Source organism: Miscanthus floridulus, chromosome 2, assembly GCF_019320115.1.
Source record: "Miscanthus floridulus cultivar M001 chromosome 2, ASM1932011v1, whole genome shotgun sequence".
In the NCBI taxonomy this organism is placed as follows: domain Eukaryota; kingdom Viridiplantae; phylum Streptophyta; class Magnoliopsida; order Poales; family Poaceae; genus Miscanthus; species Miscanthus floridulus.
Genome location: NC_089581.1, coordinates 30,419,061 through 30,428,301, shown reverse-complemented (window position 1 = coordinate 30,428,301; position 9,241 = coordinate 30,419,061). Strand labels below are relative to the sequence as shown.

Below are 9,241 nucleotides of genomic sequence, written 5' to 3'. Positions count from 1 at the left end.
ACAAGGTCCTATGGTTTTTCAGATCCGTGCTGCTGCATCTGCATACCATTAGTCTTTGACGTCAGGTACTCAGGTTCCTACTCTGCCTCCCCAGGGCCGGCGGCGATGGTGTGGCGGTCTTCAGTGGTGGTGGGGGGGGGGGGGGGGGGGGGGGGCGGCATCAGATGGAGGACCACCTGTTGCAGTTCGACCTAGAGAAGGTGCTCAGGTGTGCTGATAGCGTTCCTTCTCAGTTCATCTACAGACCCTAGGATGAACATGTTAGGATTAGCACTATAGAATGCAGTTGCTCCTCTGTTCATCTACTGCTATCTTCTGATTTGCATGTTTCAGGAAAAAAATACGTGCAGGAAAAATTGGGTCCATGTGGCTTCTAAGGAACTTTTTGGTTTTTAGATTAATCTCCTGGCACTATCAAAACAGCTCCAGATCCTCTGCCCCGCCACCGTCTCCTGTGCTGTCCTTCTTGGTGTCCTTCACCCGGATTACCGATCCAAAACTAGCAGATAAGTTCTCTAACTCACTTCCCCCAAATCCCTCCGCTGTTACAAAAGCGCAGTGCAACTGCTATGATTTAGGTGGTATTGTAAATTCCGTTGTTTCTTTAATGTTCTGTGTGCACTACCTGTGTATTACTACTTAGTCCATGTTCGGTGTTGTGCTCAGTAGCTTTGCTAATGTAAATTGTTGCCTATCCTGTACTTGAAAAACAACAGCTCGTTTGTCCAAAAACAGCAAATGCTCACTAGAAATAGAAATATATATGTCTACACTAGCATCGTCAATCTCAATATACCAGCTCGCATACATAGAGTAGATGTGATTTGTGAATTTCTATCCCAACGTTCGCATGGAAATTGTATAAAAAATATTTTTCATGTAATTTTAGTTCGTGATTTGTATACAAATTCTGATTTGTAAGCACTTTCTGAAAAATTGCAATTGCAGGATGTCATCTGCCGCATCGAATCCTTCTGTTTCCACTAGCAAACCCATGAACCTAAAGAGGAATTCTAGTGATATTCGGTGCAAGTATGGAGTCACTCACAACTACATGCTGGGCTGCTAAAATTTGCATGGCTGGCTAATCTTCATGTATTATGTTGCCTATGAGTTTTGAGTTTAATTGTCTTCGTTGTTGCTGTGAGAATTCAGAATTGAGAACTAGGCGTCTTGATATCATTTACCTGTGAGAACAAGTGTTTTTACTTATGAACTAAGTGACAATGCCTCTTTGGTCTGTAGTCTCATGTTGTGATGACCAATGATAATTAGACATCACTTGTCAATTGTTTTGTATTATTATCTATTATGTATTCATGTGCTACTATATGTTCAGGTATCGATAAGGTACTGTTGTACTGATCTGAAAATTTGTTAAAGTAGCTATAAGTTATGAGTACAGTATGTTTTCAACTACTCCATTGTCATGCTATTGTAGCAGCATCAAGCTAACATTTGCCTTTTGATTTGGTGCTTGACATGTTGAAGTGAGACATATTTTGCAGCACGGAAGTAATCACGGCCTTCTTTGTGTACTTAATTATTTTAACTTATTCCTTGTGGCTTGCTTGTGGTCAATGAGCAGTTCAACAGTAGTATATCCAGTTCATGGCTGTGCTTTCAGGTTGGCAAAAGGTCGTGCAGTGTGGCAGCACAATAGCTAAGTACTTTTCACCTTGATTAATGCAGATTTTCATCTTGCATGCTTTTGATATAGTGAGCTTGATAATTATTTTCACATGTTTAACTAGATCTCTTATTAGTAAGATTATTTGTGAATTGCTTAATATGTGCTTATTGCCATTCAATTTGTTGGATTTGGGGGATGAATGGATGATTCAACTTCAAGTGACCATCAATTTCTGAAGTGTGAAATTATGTTTTGACTGAATTATTGTCATATTTCTTGCATGCAGAAGTGCAACGCTATGGCATACTCAATAGCTATGAAAGGTACAAACTGCAGTGTGCTCCTTTTTCTGTTGTTTGGTATCTTTGTTTTCATGGAATTCAAGAGTTATTACTTCAAATATTTTTCTTCTCTGAAAATTAACTAGTATGCACTTTCTATACAACTGTCTGAATTGCAATATGGTGATCATCTGTGAAACTACTGTATAACTGTCTGAATTGCAATGTGGTGCTCATTTGTGAAACTACTGTATAACTAGTATGCACTTTCTATACAACTGTCTGAATTGCAATGTGGTGCTCATTTGTGAAACTACTGTATAACTGCAACCACATCTTTTTAAACCCGATTAGACCAATGAAATTGTGATGCTTCTTATTCGTAGCAATGCCATTGCTCTCATATTTTTCCTTGTAATCAGTCAACTAACATCTTACTTCATTCAGAAATCAGAATCAGTAGGACAATGTGATTCATGACTAAAACAATCCCACTAGATGACCAAACAAAACAACAGTAGTTTGCTCTATGTATATTGGGCATATATGTTCAATTTCTATTCATATGTTCATTTATTCAAAGTTATGTGAATATGTTTTTCTGTCACTCAAGTGCCATTTTATGAAGTTTCCATTCTCATGACCAACTTGTCAATTAGTGAAATAGATTTTTAGCAAGCAACACCATGGAAGTAGTGTCAGTACTTTGGATGCAATGTGCTTTATATGAATTAATTTAGTTTTACACTTCTTAACATTTAATTGACGACCATCTATCCCAAAACTAGGGAATCACGAAAAAATATATAAATATTAGAATCGTAATAATGGTCATCTGGTAGAGATCTAGGAACTATTAAGTGTTAGTTTGATGTAGTAGTATTTCTCTTTTGTGTTGTAACTCTATATTGAAATGTTACTCTATATCTTTTCTAGGACATTGGTGTAGCGGAAGTGGTCATGGTAATTCAAAGAAGCAAGCAATGCTTATAAAAAAGGTATTTGCTTTATTTAGCATATTCTCACATAATTTAGTCCCTATTGGCTTTAATATTGTTTAGATTTTTAGAGAGTTTAATGTGTTGCACCAAATCAGAAAGATGGATTCCTTAAACAGAATGATCAATTGGTAAAATCTCTTGTTCGTGAAATAATTCTTTATTTACAAAGGCTTTTTTATAATAATTCATGCTATTTTCATTTCTCCTCTTTACTAGAACAAAACCATGTGAGTCTACATATAGTGACGATGATGATCTATTTTTCTAATAAAAAGGTTATCAACTGATTTGTTGTATTCAAGAATAATATACTCTTAGTTTGTTTATATGTCAATATTTTTGCCTAGTGATTATGATTTACAAGAATTTGTATTGGAACTAATGCTAAGGTGACACTAATGACAAAGAATTACTAATTCTAGAAGTAGAAACAATGTCCCCATAATGCTCTGCTAATGATTCTAGACATAGCGGTACATCGTTTCATTGAACCATTGAATATGATATATTAGACTTATAATGTCAATTTATTAAAGATAAATAACATTATAACACTGTATAATTGCAATTACCATTCTCTTCCTTTCAGTTTAATTCTTGCCCAAGGAATTCTATAGAGGTAGAATAATAAAGGTACAAAATGTAAGGACCATATTTTCATATTTATTATAGTAAAATGTTTGTTTTATATTGTTTCATATGTAAGGATCATCATGGAGTGCTTGGAGAGACTACCATTGCACAATAAGAGGTAGCTCATGACAAGGCTACATGCCACAAGAGTCCGAAACATGAGCAACCTCCTCCAATTAAGGTAGGTGAACAAAATATCACTTATCTTAACTACATTATCTTGATAAACAAATGATGTTTGTTGGTCGCTAAGTGATATGTCAAACTAATATAGGTTCGGTCCACAGTGGTACTCATGACTACAAAATATCCAAATAAGGTCTTTTGAGCACTAATCCAAAAACATGTTTTGGTGGAGTTGAGACAAAATCAATTCTACAAAGTGGATATCAATCATCCTGGGTACAATAACATTGGGGTGATGCCCTTGCCAAAGGTGGTAACAATTGTTCGGACTTTGACATTTGTATGTTCGTACTAGCTTTTAAGTTTACATCAACTAACATAGATAGAATAATATTTAATGTTATAACTTTCTCTTTGCAGGTTGAAATGATTAATGGCTGAATTCTTATATTGATGTGTGCAAAAATGGATGAAGAAGCAATGGAATTTAAGAACACTAGATATTACACTTTCATTTCTAGTAGTATGGGCTTGTACTCTTCAATACTATATGTAGTTGCTATGAATCTAGAGCCACATCGTTATGTACCTATACTGTCACTTGATTTGAACAAGTCTTACGTTGAAATCTTCAAATAATTTGTGGATCTTGCTATGGTTATTAAAATTTGCGGCTCATGAGATTCTATAATGTGTCATATTTGTGTGATTCTGCAATGTGTAGTCCACATGTAAGGGTAATATAAATATTTTATTTAAAAAGTTGAATGTGTTACAATAGGTAAAACATGTGTTGTAAACCATGTGTTACTCCATTCCACACTATACTCTACTACAATGTGGAAGTGTTACTACAACACTAAAAAATTGTTACAAAAGAAAATCATTGTAACACTAGACAATGTTACAGTAGATATGTGTTACAAACTATGTACTCCATCACATTATGGAAGTGTTACTATAGTTAGAAAAAGTGTTACAATAGAGAATCACTATAACACTAGACAAATGTTCCAATAGATATATAAATGTGTTACAACGTAGTAACACTTTTCTATATATAAAAGAACACATATTCCATGTTATAATAGATCAGTCTATAGTAACATGGCCAATTGGAACACATAAAAAAATGTGTTACTAAGAGAGTTAGTAACACTTTTTTCAGCCTATAGTAACACAAGTTGGTGTTATTATATCCCCGTGTTGTAGTAGTGGTTTAAGAATGAGAAATACATTTTCCTAGTCTTGTATGTGGATAACATCTTGCTCGCTAGCAGTGATGTTAATCTACTACTAGAAACAAAGAAGTTCTTGTCCTCAAAGTTTGATATGAAGGATCTCGGTGAAGCTTCATTTGTCCTAGGAATAGAGGTTCACCGAGATAAATAAAATGAGGTTTTAGGATTATCACAAATGGCATACTTAGAAAAAAGTTCTAAAGAAATACAGTATGTAAAATTATAAGTCTTCATATGCTCCCATAGTCAAGGACGATAGATATGGGGAATTTCAATGTCCTAGGAATCAATATGAGATTGATCAAATAAAAGAGGTTCCATATAGTTCAGTTATCGAAAGTTTACAATATGTTCAAGTATGTACTCGCCCTGACTTAGCATTTGTTACCGGATTACTGGGCAGATATCAGAGTAATCCAGGAATAGAACACTGGAAATTAGTAAAGAAATTTTTACGTTACCTGCAAGGTACGAAGGGTCTCATGCTAACATACAGAAGATCTGATTCCCTACACATAGAGGAGTATACAGATTCTGATTATGCGGGAGATGACAGAAAATCCACGTCATGATATATATTCACTCTCGCAGGAGGAGCTATATCGTTGAAAAACTCAAAGTAAATCGTCACTACATCGTCCATAATGTATGCCGAGTTTATAGCATGTTATGAGGCCATAGGACAGGTGAATTGGCTGAAGAAATTCATGCCCGGGTTGAAAGTGGTAGACGACATACATAAGACACTCAAGTTATACTGCGATAATAATCCAGCAGTATGTTATGCTCACAACAATAAATCAAGTGGTGCTGCCAAACACATTGACATAAAGTATTATGTTGTGAAAGATAAAGTTTGTGATCATATAATTAGTCTTGAGCATATAAGAACAGAAAAGATGCTCACGAATCCGCTTACAAAAGGCTTACAACCCAGCATGTTCAAAGAACACTTAGCCGACATGGATTTAAAGGAAAGCCTATGATTCCTGGACAATAAAGACGTAGTTGAGAATCTGCTTTAAAATAAAGAGATGCATTGTAGCTGTTAAATCTAATGGCAACTGACCGTGACGATGATGCATACTCTATGCACTGATCTGTGATAGAATGGAAAAAGATAAAGTAATTTAAGTTTAAGTCATAAGGTGAGAACAAGGGGAAAAATGTTAGATTGATCTCCATCAATTGGCCCAGGCCCTCCGCGTCCTAATCAGGAGCGCCCAACTGCTCTATGGTTGGTAGGTCCCCATCGCACAACGCCATAAAAAGAGAGGTGGAGGCCAGGGCACAAGGCATGAGAATCACCTGCGCCACCAGACACACCACCTACACCTCTAACTCTAACTCTAAGTCGATTTAGAGAGAGGGCGTTGTCGCCGACGAAAAGCCGACACCACTGCGTCTTCACCGTCGCCTCTACGACGCCACCTGTGCACCGTCGCCCTACGACCGCGCCTCCACTGACACCGACACGATGGCCAGCTCGTCTTCCTCGAAGGTGGCTAATGGTTTGTATTCTAGGATTTGCCATTTATCCTAAATACAAGTTATACCTGCTAGCAGCTAGATGATCCTGTTAATCTATCGACCCAGCAGTGCACGATTGATGCCCCTGGATCTCTTCCTCGTCAACTCCCTCGGTCGTTTTGCTACTGTCACGAGCACAACAGGGGCGTCCGAACGCATCGCGCTGCACTTTGAATTTTCCACAAGAAAAGCGAACGCGCGGGCTGTGAGGCGTTCCATCGAACACCATCGGTGCGCGTGCTGGGCACAGACGCTACGGCCTTCAGTTCAGGTTGTGCAACTGCGGTAGCGGCGCGGGGACAGAATCCAGCCTTCGCAAACAAGATTCCCTGAGGATTCTTCTTGTAATGAACCCATGCCATGAAAGAGCTGCTTGTAAATCTTGAATGCTTGGGCGGGCGACTAGCCACAGAGGTTGTATTGCAATCAACTCAGCCTCATCCGGCCGAATCTCCCCAAGATGTGTATGGGTATGGATTCCCCCAAGGCCGAGGTCCGTGGTTCTTGTCTTCTTCGCTGCGAACGAACCCTAGCCAGAGTAGCTGTTGCAGTGAAGCTCATGCCAACGCGCAGCGCGCGGCCTCAGCGTCTCGTCGTCGTCGAGGTCCGTGCTCACCGCCAACAGATAGATGAAGAGGCAAGTAAGGTATTGAGATGCGTGCTCTGCCATAGCGCTGGGTTCGGCCCAAGCGGACGTTAGTTTTTGCTTGGTTCAGCACAAGTATTTTTTTAACTGTTACAATTGCATTAATAAGTGATGAAAAATATAGCAGGCAATTGTTAATCAAAAGTTACATCATCTGCTTTCTGCCATTCTGTTTTACTTAGTAGTACATTTCAATAGTATTTTTGACTTCCCTAACATCATTTCACGTCGGGGACTCGGGATTGAACTTTTCTTTTCTGCACCTGAATTTTATGAGTGACAGTTGCGCACTCAAATTAAAGGTGTTGTAAAAATCGGATGAAACTATATTTACAGAAAACAAAGAAGTTGGGGGAAGGTTACAACAACAGAACATTTGAAGCATTCCTCAATTCTGCAGTATTTTCCAAGGATGTTGAAGGGGTATCAGAGAAGTCTATGTCATTATCAGACTTCAGGAACTGGTGCATTCTCTTGCCATCAATGAGGAAATTCCTTGGAAATTTGTTGATGCCACCTGATTCAGGTATGCCTTATTCTCGTCATTCTGTTGGTACTCCTAAATGCAGCATTTTCATCATTAAAGTACAATAAAAATGGCTCTTATATGCAGTACTTGCAAAGTTGAATAGACCTGCAGAAATTCAATTCTGTATTCATCTTTGATGTTGAGATTTGAAAAAACACAAGTATAACTGTCAGCACATGATGAACAATTCCAGATTGACTGCTTGCCTATTTCTTTCTTGACATCTAGGACGAATTTGAAAGTGAATTGTTGCAGAGATACTTAACTTTATGTGTACTACATACATGTTTTCCTGATGAACCTTTTTGAAACATTGCAACATGATAAGTCACTAATGGGGATGACCATCCCTGTCCACAATGTTTATGATGTATTATGCCATGCTTTTTCTGACTTTAGTTCGTTTGCAGGCAGATCAGGGTTTGAAGTACCAGTGCTTCATTATCCTGAAAACGTCTCCACTAATTTGCTACTTCTGAATAAAGTGTATGCCTGGCATATCAGAGGAGGCTTTTCCCAACATGAGGTGCAAGAATGGAAGCTTTTATATCGTAGTTCTCTTCATGGACAAAACTTCAACACTTTCTTAGGCAAAGTAACGTGAGTACTTTTCAATTTTGTAAATCTTCTGAAGTGGAACTTCTACTTCATTCATAATTAAAGTGGCGTGTTATTATATATGGAAATGGCATAATGAAATTAAAATTCCACCCTCATGGCATGGTTTCAGTTATTTTCTTAGACTGCGTAGTGGCCACATTGGTGCCAGTTCTCATTGCTAGTAATGTGCACAAGCTTGTCAGTTTAACAACCTATTGTCATGATTCATGAGAGTCCTTATACTTGCCCTCTCACAGCCTATGCTTTCTACATTAATAATTTTGGAACTATATATGTAATCCTTGGATATGTATCTTGTGCTTATAGGAATGGAGATGTACAGACTGTCTGATTGTTAAAGATACAGAAGGATCAGTTTATGGTCGACTTGCATCCCAGCCTTGGGAATGGCACAGCGATTTTTATGGTGACATGAAGACATTCCTCTTCAAGTTATATCCTCAAGCATCCATTTTCCGGCCTACAGGAGCAAACAAAAATTTGCAATGGGTATGCCTTGCTCAGTTCAAAGCATCTCCAGAATTGTAAACGGTGGAGTAGCTTACATCATTAGCTTATTTTTGCAGCGTGCTATAAACTTCAGCTCTGAGAACATACCTAATGGTATGGGTTTTGGAGGACAGCCACACCATTTTGGACTCTTTTTATCTGCAAATTTCGATCAAGGGCACTCATTTACTTGTAGCACGTTTACCAGCCCTCCCCTTTCCAAGATTGATTTTTATAACACTGAAATTTCTGTTTGATCCAAAGTGATACAAAGCTGACTGAGCTCATGGTTTATAGTTGTAACTCTTGGACCTAACTGTTTATTGTCGTTTTATTCCCCTAATTTTGGCTGATATATCTTGTGTGCCTATATGATTGCATCTTTTGATTTTTATAACACTGAAATTTCTATTTGACGATCCAAAGTGATACATAGCTGACTGAGCTCATTATTTATACGTTGTAACTCTTGGACCTACTTTGTGCCCAATAGGAATTAGTAAGTAATGTT

General features: G+C 37.9%; 1 long non-coding RNA gene and 1 pseudogene across 1 annotated transcript; both read left to right on the top strand.

Annotated features, from left to right (window-relative positions):
- The first annotated feature begins 340 nt into the window (after nucleotides 1-340).
- On the top strand, nucleotides 341-4,305 carry LOC136538327 (uncharacterized). Its single transcript, XR_010779301.1, has 5 exons — nucleotides 341-1,956; nucleotides 2,851-2,912; nucleotides 3,622-3,729; nucleotides 3,823-3,984; nucleotides 4,095-4,305. It is a non-coding gene; the product is annotated as an uncharacterized lncRNA (long non-coding RNA).
- Nucleotides 4,306-7,417: 3,112 nt separating this feature from the next.
- On the top strand, nucleotides 7,418-8,987 carry LOC136536280 (uncharacterized; annotated as a pseudogene).
- Nucleotides 8,988-9,241: the final 254 nt, after the last annotated feature.